At 43.1% G+C, this 15,324-nt stretch overlaps 1 protein-coding gene across 9 annotated transcripts in view; it reads right to left on the reverse strand.

The window, feature by feature from the left end:
* HERC3 (HECT and RLD domain containing E3 ubiquitin protein ligase 3) overlaps positions 1-3,069 on the reverse strand; it is a 137,501-nt gene extending 134,432 nt beyond the window's left edge. For 3 of the 9 annotated variants that reach the window (XR_010943195.1, XM_067736979.1, XM_067736975.1), the window contains exons 1-2: positions 2,893-3,062; positions 452-514 (exon numbers count right to left, since the gene is read on the reverse strand). The gene's annotated coding sequence lies outside the window, so the exon portion shown is untranslated. Of the gene's footprint in view, positions 1-451; positions 515-2,049; positions 2,213-2,892 lie in introns of those variants that run through there. The other 6 variants (XM_067736980.1, XM_067736976.1, XM_067736977.1 and 3 more) reach the window with 4 other exon arrangements.
* Positions 3,070-15,324: the final 12,255 nt, after the last annotated feature.

The following is a 15,324-nucleotide window of genomic DNA, read 5'->3' on the forward strand; positions in this document are numbered from 1 at the left end:
CTCACACACAGAAACACACGCCCCTGACACCAGCAAGTGCTGTTTCTAACTGTGGTAAATGTCTAAAGGGGGCAGAGTTATATCATCAAAGGGGTCATCTTATTAAAGAGACCTTAAAAATCCATTCGATCCAACCTCCAGGCAAGAGATTGACATTCCTAACCTCATTTTAATGGCAGCTGAAGTTAACTTTGGTCCTCTGAGAAGTAACTGGTTGAATCCAAGACCAGAAACTAGGTCTCCTACTTCCTGGGCTCACTTTGTTCTCTTCACTCCGTCACAGTGAAAGAAATCAGTAAGGATTTGTTAAGGTCCCTCTCTAGGCAGCTATACTAATCCGAGTCCTTTACGTAGATTATCCTGTTTAATCTTCTTATCTATTCTGTGAGTTAGATATTATTCCCAAGTACAAGATGAGGAACCTGAGGTTCAGAGAAATTAAGTAACTCACCACAGGTCACACACACTTGGCATCTGTACTTAAGCCAGAATGGTTCCACCTCACACTGCAGATCTGCAAGTTAAAGAAAAAACAATTAACATTAATACAGAATGCTACAAAGTGCTTTCATGTTATTGAAAACAAAATGAAAAGCAAACTTCTGAAAATAAGAATATCTTTAAATTATGCAAGCTTGAATATTCCCCCAACATTGTATCTCAGGACTGGAGTTTAGTTAAACACCAATAAGATAACCACTGACCAACTATGAAGATGTCACCTCTAAACGTGAAGTTAGAGTCAACTGGACAGTCAGCTCAGTTGGTTAGAGCATGATGCTAGAAGTGAACTTAGAGACGCACCTTTAAAAATTCCTAGCGTTTGTAGTAGATGTAAAAATAAAGTTATTTTAAAACCACCCGTTTAGGTTTAAAAAGATGCATTTTTGAAAAGTAATTCACTTTTTTCCTCCATTTTTTCATGTACCACACACATTATAGCTTATTTTGCTACAGCCGTTTTGATGTCTTTCTCGACTTTCCTTCCTTCTCATCACCGCATCCTCTTTCAGGCAAAACAAGATGGGACTATCTGACAGGCACCTTAAGTCTCTCAAAAGAAAAGTACAGTACTGCATGATTCTAAGATACTAGCATCATAATTTTATTTCTATATAATGTAAGAAGCTGCCTTTCAATTTGGAAACTATTACTTCTATTTCTGAGACTGCAGCAAAACTATCTTGTATCTCCAGTAGTGGTACAACTCTCATTATGTATTTTTTTAAAGTTTTAAATTATTATGCAAATCTTAAGAAATTTAAATCTGCTACTCGGAATGAAATGCTTTAACCAATAGCTCCAACCACACCATTTGGAACATTTTGGAATCTCTGTTTCTTTTTTCAAAAATAAAATCCCAACTACTAACTGGAAAAGTAAAACTGCCTGCTAACCAACTGTGTTTCTTTTTTTTCATGCCAAGGGAGGAGTTCTGCCAAAGAGATTTGAAGTCTTCCTCCTTGATTCCTGCATCCTTTCTCCAGAAGGTTCCTAGCCTCCACGCGGTCAACGATGTGTAATTCATCGGTTTTGCTTTAAAAGGGCGTTAAGTACACTACTCCTCTTTTCTGGTTTATAATGCCACCCCCCTTACCCCCCAGGGTAAAGGAAAGTAGGAAAAGGGAGAGCTACACAGTAATCTGCTACTAAAACAAGACAGCATCTCTCTCCAGAGTCACTGCATTTAAAAAGGGTGTTAATCCTCATTTTATTTCACTTTTCTTTCTCCTCAATCTGGAGTTAAAAAAGCAGCTTACTCGATGTTATCAAATCATCAGATGAAATGTTCTAGAAATAGCCTCCTATTTGTGGAAAGAGTCAGGAGACACAAAAATGGAAGAGAGCGCTTGAACCGTCTTTCCTAAAGCATTCCGTGCGTAATGAATGCAAAAGCAAAATCCTGGAAGGCTTAGCTCTGAATTTAAGGTACTTCCAGATGGGGCTAATTAAAAAGCTAAAGTAAAACGGAATCACAAAACAACCAGAAACGCTGATACACCAAAAGCAAAGTTCAAATACACATATCCCGGAGCCCGGGGCGCATACCCCGAATCAGTGCACAGCTGCTTTAGGTGCGGTCTCTACAGCCCTCCCCGGCTCGTCTGTTTCAGGTTACACAGGCTAGTCTCGGTCGGCTGCCCGGTGCGCCCACTCCACACATTCGCAGATGACTCAAAGCGCCACCTGCCCCCGCACGCCCCAGTTCCTGACACCCCCGCGCACTTACGTGTCCACACACACACACGCACACACACGTGTCCGCACACACCCTCGCCCCGGCTCCGCCCAGGAGGCGGACTCCGGGCAGGCAAACCGAGCCCCGCCTCGGTCAGGTGGGTGGCGCTGTCACCGCGGCCGCCGAGCCCCCCGTGTCCCCAGCGCCAACTCCTCGCGGCCGCCGGGGTTCCCCCAAGCGCAGAGGCCTCGGCGGCTCCCACTGCGCGGGGCAGAGTCTGCGACCCTCGCCGCAGCGGTGTCGCCGAAGCCCCAGAATTTAAATAGGGGCGGGTGGGGAGGAAGGGGAGGATCCTCTTTTTGACTTTCGGCGTCGCAGTTCCTCCCCATCCGCAGGCAGCCGAGTCGGGGTGGGGGGCGCTCCAGTCTCTGGAGCGGCTTCCGGCCTCCCCGGGCGCTAAGGCTCTGTAGGTCACAGGGAGCGCCCCGAGGACGCCGGGGAGGCGCGCGCGAGGCCCCCGCGCGCCCGCGCCCCGCAAGCACTGCAGGCGCCGCGCCCAGACCTCCGCGCGCGACCTGCCCCGGGCTGTCGCGGGAGGCGCCCCGCAGCCGCAGCGGCAGCCGCCCCTCCGAGAACGGCGCGCGGACCGCCGTGCCGCGGCGCGGCTCCGCGGTGCCCTCCTTCCTGGAACCCGGCCCCCGCGCCCCGCGCACCTCGGCGGCCGCTGAACCGCCGCGCGGGATTCCGACGGTGACGGCTCCACCGACCCGGCTCAGGGTTTCTCCAATTTCGGCGTCACAATAATAAGGAAGTTTCCCCGCAAGCCTGCGGGCGGCGGAATGTGCCGGGTGAAGGATGGCGCGCACGGCCAATGGGCGCCCTTCTGGGGCGGGCCCGCACCCCCGGCGGCCGCGGCGGAGCCCGAGGCGGGGCGGCGAGGTCCGCGGGCGGGAGGCGGGGAGAGGCCCAGGCCCGGGAGGGCGGGCCGAGCTGAGGGCACCGGCGGGCCTGTCGAGAGGACGGTGGGGCAGGTGTGTGTCGGCCAAGAGCCGACTACAGGATGCAGAGCACCCGCGCCGGAGGCGGACTGCTTTTCACTGGCGGGCAGGGGAACGAGACGGATCCGCGGTTGGCTTTCCCGGTTCTGAGCTCTCAGTCTTACTAAATTTGTGCAGAGGTGACCAAAAGCCTTGGGCACGGCGGGGAAAACCTAGAGGGGGGCAGTTGAGGCGGAGTTCTTAAGCGTCGTATTCTATCCACGGTGGAGTCTTGTTCCACTCGCCTTTGGAGGACTGGAGGAAGCGCCGAGCCGAACGCCGGGCTGCGCGGGAGGAGAAGCGGGAAAGAGGTCGGCGCTTTCCTGGGAACCTCGTGGAGAGCTGGGGTGGAACAGGAGAGCGGCGCCGCGGCAGGGCTTGGGGAAGACTGGAGCGCGGTGGCGGGGGGAACGTGAATCTTCTCGTCTGAAAGACACCCTGCGGCCTGAAGCCCAGTAACGGATGGAGAAGTTTGTCCTCGCACACTTTCCCTGGTACTGAATGTCAGCGCTTCCTTCTCACCCTCCCCGAGGTTACAGGGCTTTCCGAGCTCCCCTGGTCCATGTCTGATGCAGATAATCTTGTGAAGAAGACATTCTCACAAAGGTGACCTCCTGAGTCTACCCCACCCCACCGCCGCTTCTCCTCTGAAATTTGCAACACAGAAGCAGAATGCTAAGAAAGTACTACTTTAACCCAAAGGAATGACTTTACTCGGGGAAGAATGTCTGTAACCGGCCATTTGAGCCGGGAAGGTCCTTCGAGGCCAGATTCTTCCCAAGGAGGCCCGAATCAGGTCAGGTCAGGTCTGCAGTTATCTTCTCTTGAGAATGTAACAGATTGACCAAGCAGAAAAGAAGTTTGGGGAAGTAGTATATCCTGGGGACGGGGCACTGTTGGCTGGCATATGTGTTCTCAGTGACATAAGCAGGTTGTCAAATGCTCCTGAGACAAGAGAAGAAAGCACAATCTCAGTTACCAGGAAACTGACGGACATATAAGAAAACGATTCCAACCTTTGAAGTCTGAATCACACTGGACCCTTTAGAAACACTGGGGACAACAAGATTAGCACAATTTCCTTATGCTCCAGAGACGTGGCAGTTTCACAAAAGTCCACGTCTCTCACAAAGACATAATCCCAACTCAGAGATGGTATCACCAAAAAGAACTGGAGGAATGGCCAAAGACAAGTCATGGTGGGAAGGGGGGTTCCTCTTGGTTGAGAAGGAGTGAGATTCTATTTTCATGTGTCATCAATTTGTATTTTCACTTGTAATCAGTCAGCATTTAGGTCAATATCTCTGGCCCATGGCTCAGGTGTTTTTCATATGAAATGTTGTCTTGAGGAAAAACTTGCTTATCAAAGACTTAAGTCTGGAGTTGAGATAGGACTGATGTCTAAATTACAAACTGAGGTACTCTAAGCATCCTTACCAAATAAACAGCCAGAAACCTGGGAACTTACTCCTGTGCAGAACAATCAGTGAAGATACACAGTACTTCATTTTATTTTCTTCATTGAACCAACATAAAACGGCAGTTTCCTTAGCAGGCATGTCCTGCTCCATTTACCAAAATGGCTTTAAATGGCCCCAGCAACAACAATAGTCATAATAGCAGATATGTTAACTGGCTTGAAGAGGCCATGGTTTACTTTTTCTTTCCATTTCTATAGCTGTCTTCCATCCATTTCTTTCTGACTTCCACATGTTCCCTAACAAATACACTGTATATTGAGCATCTACTATAATACCAAGCCCTGTGGATACGTTGGTGAGCAAAACGGCGCAGTCCCTGTTACCTTGGAGGGGGAGGCAAACATTAACCAAATACCATACCAAGGGTTAGATAGTGGCTAATCATGAGAAATTTTATAAAAGAAAAACATTCATGTTAAAAATAAAATATTTAACCCCAACAAGAACTGTAAACAAAATTGAGCTCCAATTAATGCTATGTATGCTGAAGTATTTAGGAGGAAGTATCTGATGTCAGCAACTTATTTTGAAATGTATACTTTAAAAGATGGATTGGGGCTTCCCTGGTGGCACAGTGGTGGAAAGTCCGCCTGCCGATGCAGGGGACACGGGTTCGTGCCCCGGTCCGGGAAGATCCCACATGCCGCGGAGCGGCTGGGCCCGTGAGCCATGGCCGCTGAGCCTGCGCGTCCGGAGCCTGTGCTCCGCAACGGGAGAGGCCACAGCAGTGAGAGGCCCACGTACCGAAAACAAAACAAACAAACAAAAAAGATGGATTGAAGGATGGATGAAGGGATGGATAGATATGTGATAAATCCAGTACAGCAAAATGTTAAGTATAGGTTCTATGTGGTGGGTAGATGGTGTTCACTGTACCTTATTTCTTACTTTTCTGTGTGTTTGAAAAGTTTACATTCAAAAATGTTGGCAAACCCAAAATAAACAAACAAATAAATAAACAGTGTGATAAATTCTAACCCTAACCCTTGACAGGCAGAAGGGATCCCGTGGTCGTGGTCCAGCACTGGGCAGACGAGGAATCCCCAGCGACACGGGCTAATTCCCAGGGCTGCTGCACCTCCAGCGGAACAGACGGCGATGTGCTCCCTTCTTCACATCTCCCTTCTTGAAATGCATGTGTCTGTTTTTGAACTGAAAGAAATTCAGTGCAGTAGGAATACTGTTTAATAATTATTGTTCTCTGTGTTTACCTATTTGCACGGCAGACAAACGTCACTTGGTAAATTTACACAGGGACAGACTTCTGGTATCAGATTAAACATGTGGGAAAAAGGGGAATTCCCTGGCGGTCCCGTGGTTAGGACTCAGGACTCAGCCGCTTTCACTGCAGTGACCCAGGCTCAATCCCTGGTCAGGGAACTAAGATCCCGCAAGCCCCACGATGCAGTCAAAAACAAACCAAAAAAACCACCAAAAAACAGGTAGAGAAAAAACCAAGTCAGCTACAACATTCTGTCTTACAGGCATACTTTTGAAGAATAGGTGTCTTCATCTCTAGGAAGGGAAAGCTCTGATTATTTAACAGGTAATGGGTATGCACCCTGTAAAGTTACACAATCACAACAGGGTTTCTTGGTTCCCCCTGGGCCCCCAACAAATTACTCATTGTGTCAGTCAATACTCAAGGGGAAAATTGGTTGTAAAACATTTTCCACATTTTTTTGGTTGCTTCATACACTTTATCTGAGAGGCCTATATATTCCCAGGATAAACTATCTAAACTTATTGAAAACCGTCCTGTAATACACAGCATTAATTTGTTAATGTGAAAAATAACTTGGAAGAAAGATATGGTAAATCAATATTGCCATCAATCAAATAATCATTAAGTATTTATTGAATGTCTTCTACATGTAGAGCTGCTGAGCAAGAAGCATCATTCCTGACCATAAAGATCTTACAGCCATTATGACTATTCCTTTGTTTTTCTTGAAACTATTCATAGTTTAAGTTCGCATTGGTTTTTCTTATCTTACCGTCTCATTTGGATGAGACACAAGCACCTTACCTTAAATATAAGAAACTCACTAGCATCATATAGGTTGAAATTAATTAACATTAACAAGATTGGATGGTTGAGCATTTCCTAAGAAAGTCTGTAGGGCGAGCTTTGGTTTGTCCTGGAAGATTGCATGAAATAGAGCCTTGTAGCAATGCATAGTTGATGCTGCAATGAGTGTGGTGTGTTAATACAACATTTTCCTTAATCCTTAATCAGGCATCTGCAGGATGTTGCCTGATTTCTCCCTCTCATTTTTAGTAAGTAAATCTATACTTTTAGCACACTCCAGAAGAAATAAGTAATCAAGGGGGTTCTGTCTGTAGTTGATATATACTATAACATAATGTAATTTACTTAATATGAATCTGTAAAAAAAATGAAACAGTATTGTTTGTGTTTCCAAACTTTACGGCTCCCCTTTATATAAAGGGGAACTTATAACAGTTATTTAACTTTCTATTGGCCTTTGGCATTTTGTTTTCATCCTACATGTGGGTAAAAGTTCAGTGCAATCAGCCATTATATTTACTTTCAAGTTGTGGACCAACAAACTCTTCTTGCCTTATACTTATAAGATACTATAGTATCTTATCTTGTAGATACTACAGCTGATTCTGTTTCCCTTTTTCCAATGGCTTTTGAAAGCTTAGAGCAAAATGTATGTCCCACCTGTACAGAATCTTATTGCATGCGTTTTGAGGAGTAACCTCATTTCAAGGTTCATTTTAACTTTGCTATGTCATTTTCCCATCGTACTCATTTTCTTACCTAATTAAAAAAAAACAACCTGTTTTTCTCTTTACAAATGGAATAAATATATACTATATAAGATGTTTAAAATGTGTATATGAAAAAAGAAAATAAAAACCATCTGGTCTTTCACCGCCCATTTTTAGTTCTTAATATTCTGTCATTTCTCCATGCATGTATGCGCATTCCTAAAAGTGGTTCATTTTATACATAATATTTAACGCCATGTTTTCTGAAGTTAACAATATATTAAACATCTTCAATAGATTTAAATACTATTTTACAACCACATTTTAAACAATTGCAAATATCCACAAAATAGATATACTATAACTTAACCCATTTCCTGCTTATTGCACGTTTAAATTATTTTCAGTCCTTTGCCATTATAAACAATAGTGAAACACAGCCATACATGGTGAACATAGCTAAATGTTTGCCTTCACTCTTGATTACTTCCTTTAGATAAATTCCTGAAAGTGGAATTGCCAGGTTAGGTAGAAGGCAGACTCTTTAAGGCTTTGTAGTGTATTGCCAATTCTTTCTGACAAACAATAACACTAGCTAAATACACACACAATGTCTGAGTGGCCTCTGCCGAATCCCTTCACCAGTAATGAGGTTGTTTTGTTTTGGTTTACATTTTTTCTTTTTTTAACTGTACTAATTTTGTAAGCCACCTTAGGTATCAACTAGAACATGTGGGATATAAATAAAACAAAAAAATCTTCTAGTAAAATCTTAAAATTAGCTTAGCTAAGAATGTTAAAATTACCTTAAAATTAGCTTAGCTGTTTCTAAATATTCGTATCAAAAATTACCTACATGCATAAAAATGTATTATTGGAGTTGTTGGTCCTTTGCTGAAATTCTGTTTGATGTCATGTGATTCCCACAGTCCTTCCACACATTTGCCAAAAATAAAAGATTCCAAAAGGAAGTCTTGTACAAACTCACACTGTTGTTCATCTTGTCAATCTTCAGTGCACATGCACAAGCCAATGACAATGAGTTGATGGTTCACCAAGTTTCACAGAAAACTGAAAAGCAGACAGAGTGTCAGAATTTGTGTCATCCCGCAATGGTAGCCAGAGAACGCACTTCACTGTCCATTTCTGAAAAAGAAAACTCAGTGTACTGATTTATAACATCCACTGTGGTCTGATCACCTGTGCCATTAATCACCTTGTTATGGGTAGCAGTATGTCCCAGGCATTATCAAAGAAATTGTCTGTAATGACCAACCATCAGGTAGGCACGTACTTTGAGTTCTTTTGTCGCCTTTAGGGGTAGGTTTGTACTATTCCATCCAAGTTCTTATCTGGTTCCCTTTTTAATTAACTGGATAAAATTTCAAGGTAAGTGTATACCTGTCAGGCTAGAACCAAACAAAATGACCTGCTCTGTACCTGGAGTGAAACATATACCCTGGGTCTTATTAACATTATGTTCTGATGAAATGTACTGATGTTTCTGAGGGTAAATGTTAGGGGGTGTAGTGGATTAAATAGTTTCCCTCCAAAATTCATGTCTACCTATAACTTCAGAATGTGAACGTATTTGGAATAGGGTCTTTACAGGTGTAAATCATTTCATTAAGATGAGGTCATGCTGGATTAGGAAGGCCCTAAATCCAACAACTGGTGTCCCTATAAGAAGGCAGCGTGAACACACAGAGACACATAGGTAAAACCTTGTGAAGATGGAGATAGAGACTGGAGTGATGTATCTACAAGCCAAGGAATGCCAAGTAACCACCAGAAGTGAGAAAAGAGGCATAGAGAAAAGATGCTCCCTCAGAGCTTCCAGGAGGAACCAACTGCTAACACCTTGATTTCAGCCTCCAAAAGTGAGATAATACCAATACATTACTGTTGTTTTAAGCCATCCCGTTTGTGCTACAATGGTAAGTAAGTTGCTACAAAAACCATCTGTAACAAGCTTTTAATGTAGTCTAGCTATGGCATCTTGTCACCAGGATGGCTGCCAGGACTGACTGACTGACCTGAGTTCCCTTAGACCAGAGTTCCCTTCCTCTGAGAGTTTCACGTGTGTTCTTCCCAAAGTGCCAACTCAATCAGAAAGAATGCCATTTCCGAACTAACAAAGTCTATTCTTTTTTTTTTTAAGAAGATGTTGCGGGTAGGAGTTTATTAATTAATTAATTAATTTTTGCTGTGTTGGGTCTTCGTTTCTGTGCGAGGGCTTTCTCTAGTTGTGGCAAGCGGGGGCCACTCTTCATCGCGGTGCGCGGGCCTCTCACTATCGCGGCCTCTCTTGTTGCGGAGCACAGGCTCAGTAGTTGTGGTTCACGGGCCTAGCTGCTCCGCGGCATGTGGGATCCTCCCAGACCAGGGCTCGAACCCGTGTCCCCTGCATTAGCAGGCAGATTCTCAACCACTGCGCCACCAGGGAAGCCCACAAAGTCTCTTCTTAGTCAGGATATGTGGGGAGCTGTACTCCCCAGCTACATTTCCTAACAAGCATTGACATCTCTTTGTGAGCAAATGTAGGTTAGCCAAATCTGTTTTACAAAGTGCCTCTTTCCACGTGATATTTTGTTACAATATCAATCAAGTCATAGTTCCATATCAGTTTCACTCAGAAAGCATATAAATTATAGAAGACTGAACTTATACAAGCCTTGACTTTGATGAAATTCTAGTCTTTTCTAAAACAAATGCTTCTATTTTCCTTGATATTGTAGCAAAGCAGGTACCCTTTATGATTCGACTATAATAGTAGAAACTGAAAATTGTTTAAATTTATTTTACTCTCTTATTGAATGAATATTTATCCCATAAAGCAAGGCTCTGAATGTTAAACTTCATGACTATGGAGAGGACCCAGGAAAATCAATCATAACTATAGGAAACTTCATCAACTACAAACCTAGTCCACTCCTTTATATTATTAAAAGGAAATCTTGACAATAATAATTTTTAGTTTTTTAAAAGTCAACATTCTATTGCAAAACAAAATGGAAACTCTTCATTTTTATCTGTACAGAGACGGAAAACCAGTTACCTAAATAAATTGCTTACGAAAGAGACTCTGACCCCAGATCAGCCTCTGAAGCATTCAACGGACTTGGTAAATCTAAGCTACGTTGAGATTTAACTACAGAAACATTTTACTTAGAGATCAACTAGGCAACTCTTGATGATTTATTTCACTGGGAAAAAAAATAGCTGCTGCTAATTAGAAGCTACCTAACCTGCTGTATAAAAAAATAAATTAAATTAAATTAAAAAATTTTAAAAAAAGGGCTTCCCAGGTGGCACAGTGGTTGGGAGTCCGCCTGCCGATGCAGGGGACACGGGTTCGTGCCCCGGTCCGGGAAGATCCCACGTGCCGCGGAGTGGCTGGGCCCGTGAGCCATGGCCGCTGGGCCTGCGCGTCCGGAGCCTGTGCTCTGCAACGGGAGAGGCTACAACAGTGAGAGGCCCGCGTACCGCAAAAAAAAAAAAAAAAAAAAAAAAAAAACTAATACTAAACTTTCTTTGGGTTATTTGTATGGAAATATGTTAATATAAATGTTTCAGACATTACATGAAATTCCTAAAAATCTTATATGTTCTGGTATAATGTTATAAGTCATAATTCTAGTTATTATTTTAAAATGTATATCTCAGAAATAACTAAATTTCCTTGTCGATTGCATTATTATGAACTTTCATCAAATCTTTAACCGTGGGCATTTTTAAGTCTTTTGTCATTACAGACAGTTCTGGGTGTACTCTGATGCTTTCGCAAAAATGTTCCTATAAAAGAGTTTCATCTTCAAGGAATTCATGGAAAAGACTCTGACAAGTACAGGTTTCTGGTAACTGACTCTACTGCTGAACTGAATGAATAAGCATTCTCAGAACTCTAATGGAAAACTGATGAACTCATAAAAGTGCTAACAAAAGATTAAGATAAAAAAATTAATTACATGGGGCTGAGTGAACTGATGAGGATGATTATAATTTTCGTGACTTTCTGTTTGAATAAAAAAAAAGTAATGCGACAATGGAAAAAAATGAGATATTTTAAACGATTATTATTCTGTTTGTGTTGACCTTGTGGGTTCGGGATTCATAGGGGTTATAGTGAATAAAAGAAGTGTCTACTTCTCCAAAAAAAACAAAAAAGCCACCTAAGCTTTCTATGCCTCAGCTTTGAAAAGAGATTACCAATGATAATCATTTATTGAGTTATACTTTAATATTCACTTTGTGGAAATACTAGTATTTGTAATATTAGAAAACCCCTTTAAAAAACATAGATGAGGGACTTCCCTGGTGGTCCAATGGTTAAGACTCTGTGCTCCCAATGCAGGGGGCCCGGGTTCGATCCCTGGTCAGGGAACTAGATCCCGCATGCCACAACTAAGAGAGCCTACATGCTGCAGCTAAAGATCCCACGTGCCGCAAACAAGACCCGGTATAGCCAAATAAGTAAATAAATAAATATTTTTTTAAAAAGAAAACCCAGGGACTTCCCTGGTGGTCCAGTGGGTAAGACTCTGAGTTCCCAATGCAGGGGTTCCGGGTTCAATCCCTGGCTGGGGAACTAGATCCCACGTGCATTCTGCAACTAAGAAGCCCGCATGGAGCAACGAAGATCCCACGTGCCGCGATGAAGACCCGGCGCAGCCAAAATAAATTAAATAAATAAATAAATATTTTTTAAAAAAAGAAAATAAAATTTCTTCATCCATTTTTTTAAAAATAGATGAAGTATTCTGTAAAACACCAAAAAAAGAATCTTTTAAAGAACACATTGTCAGCAAATAAAATAACCCTCAACAGAACAAAAAAACTCTGCAGCTGCTTTGCAAGCTGGTTCTAGAAGCACAAGAAGCCCTGAAATGGGTCTAGTAAGGGAAAAGAGAGGCATGAATTAGCAGTACTGTGCGGCAGCAAAAGAACGACTGTGGAGTTTTCATGTGTTGCCCTTTCTTTTTTTTTTAATTGAGGTATAGTTAATTTACAATTTAGTGTTAATTTCAAGTGTACAGCAAAGTGATTCAGATATATATATGTACATATGTACATGCACATATATATTCTTTTTCAGATTCTTTTCCCTTATACGGTTTTACAAGATACTGAGGGTAGTTCCCTGTGCCACTCAGTAGGTCTTTGTTATTTTCCTTTTATATATAGTAGTGTGTATATGTTAATCCCAAACTCCTAATCTATCTCCCCCTGCCCCTGCTATCCCCTTTGGTAACCATAAGTTTGTTCTCTATGTCTGTGAGTCTATTTCTCATGTGTTGCCTTTTCTGCTTCCTCTTGCCCTTTGCCTGCCCTCTTCCACTCCCTGATATCCCATAGGAGTAGAGCATGATTCTTAACTTTCTTTTTTGATCTTCTATCCTTTTGAGAACCTGATGAAACTTATACACTGTCACCACAAAAACGGTGCATATACTCACATAATTAATAACTCACATAAGAGTTATTAACAGTGCATATACTCACATAATTAATAACTCACATAAGAGTTATTAATGACTCACATAAGACTTCTAAGAGTAGCTCGGCAGGCATTCTAAGAGTGTTCATGGACTCTTTGCCTCACCCACTTACCAAATCTAAGAACACGATAAGCACATTCATACTAAAATGCAATAAGGCTTAATACTTGGCCATTCTCTCCCAGAAGGGAGTTTTAAGTGAGGTGACTTCACCTCTGATATAACGGATCTAAGTGATATAAACATCACTGGACAATGTGGGAGCTGCATTTTGCCTCCTAAGGGCCCCTTCCTGAAGCCCCAAAATCAAACCCTCATATAAGGTAAACTTAATTTTGGATGCCCTCCCTGGAACCCAAGCAAAATATATAAAATTGACTCATTTTTCCCCCAGAAATTAATTCCCTTTCCAATGCCTTCGTAATCTAGATTCAGAATCTTGGAATTTCTTTGATTCTCAATTCTTCTCCCCTCATCTAGTCATTCATCAGAAACCACCACTTTTCCTTTGTAATGTCTTTCACATCCATCTCTTCCTCTATATGTTAGTTTCCTATTGCTGCTGTGACAAATTACCACCTACTTAGTGGCTTAAACAACACAAATTTATTCTCTTATAGTTCTGGAAGCCAGAAATCCTAAATGAGTCTTACAGGGATAAAATCAAGACGTTGGCAAGACTGATTCCTTCTGGAAGCTCCAGAGGAGAATCTGTTTCTAACCTCTTCCAGCTTCTAGAAGTTGCTCACATTCCTGAGCTCGTGTCCACATTACCCCAACCTCTATTTCCACAGTAACATCACCTTCTCCTAACATTGCCCACCCCGCCTCCCTCTTATAAAGACCCTTGTCCTTACATTGGACACACCCAGATAGTCCAGGGTAATTTCCCATCTCAGGATCATTAATCACATCTGCAAAGTCCCTTTCACCATATAAGAGAACATATTCACATGTTCTGGGCATTAGGACACGGACATCTGTGGCAGGCCATTATTCAGCCTTCCATACTCTACATTACTTCTTTCTCAACCCCAGTTTAGGTCCTTATCTGTATCCCTGGACTACTTCAACATTTCCCTAACTGCCTTTTCTGACCCGCACCTCCCTCTGAGTTCCTTTGGTCATTCTAGATCTGACAAATATTCATCAGAACTTAGTTCTTCAACCTGTTCCCCACACCCATCCCAAGACCCTGACCCTAGCTTACTTTGGCCCAGCACTGAGCGCTTCTGTCAAACTGATCTCTACACTGTCCCCCTACACACACACACACACACACACACACACACACACACACACTTTAATGGAGAGACCTACCCAGCATTTTCCGGGAATTCCTCCCTGAAGAGAAAGCCTGTAAGGTTAAATTTTCAGGACGTAAAGAGAGGCCAAGCAGCGTAAGAGCAGCCCTGGCAGAGGGAACGGCGTCTGTGAAAGCCGTGAGGCTGAGAAGAGCTTGCCATTGTTACGCACTGAAAGGACAGCCAGTGTGGCTGCACCAGAGTGAGCGGAGCGGAGGGGCGGGAGAGAACTTCAGAGAGAAAGGCAGGGACGTAGCATGCAGAGCTTTACAGGGGTTTTGATTTTTTTTATACATGCAATGAGGAGGTTTTGAATAGATCACTGGTCCCTTGATGGATGGCAAGGGATGGAAGGGGAACAATAGGAGGATTAGGTAGACCAGTTAGGAGGTTATTGAGGCTCTCACAGTAATCCAGACTAGAAATAGCAGCGGCTTGGGTTCAGATGATGGCAGTAGAGATGAAGAGAAGTGGATGTAGCCAAGATCTATCCTGGAGGTAGCAGAGAAGGGAGCTGGAGGGTTGGGAGAGGAAAAACCAAAGAAAAGTCCTAGATTTCTGGCTTGAGCAGCAGGTTAGATGGCAATGATGCCCTTTACTAAGGTGGAGAAGGTTGAGAGACAACGGGTTTTAGAACGTAAACAGTGTCCTCTAAAAGTATAAGATCCTTGAGGGAGTGTCTATGTCTAAACTTTGCTTACCAGTATACACAAGCACCTAGCACACTGCCTGACACGGTGAATACTAATTGAACTGGTTTTGATGATAATCCTGTAACATCCTGATGATTCACTGCTTACAAAAGGAGACTCAGCACATTTAAATGAAATATTAAACAGACATGGGATATAGTTAAAAGATTCACATTTCAAATTGGTGAAGTGAGAGTGATAAGTTAATGTCTTCTACACATATAAGCCTTATGTAAAGCAAGGGGCTTTTTTTCACAGAATGTCTGATGTAAAGAAAGTCTGGGAGCTTCCCTGGTGGCGCAGTGGTTGGGGGTCCGCCTGCCAATGCAGAGGACACGGGTTCATGCCCCGGTCCGGGAAGATCCCACATGCCGCGGAGCGACTAGGCCCG

Source organism: Pseudorca crassidens, chromosome 4, assembly GCF_039906515.1.
Source record: "Pseudorca crassidens isolate mPseCra1 chromosome 4, mPseCra1.hap1, whole genome shotgun sequence".
NCBI classification, from domain to species: Eukaryota; Metazoa; Chordata; class Mammalia; order Artiodactyla; family Delphinidae; genus Pseudorca; species Pseudorca crassidens.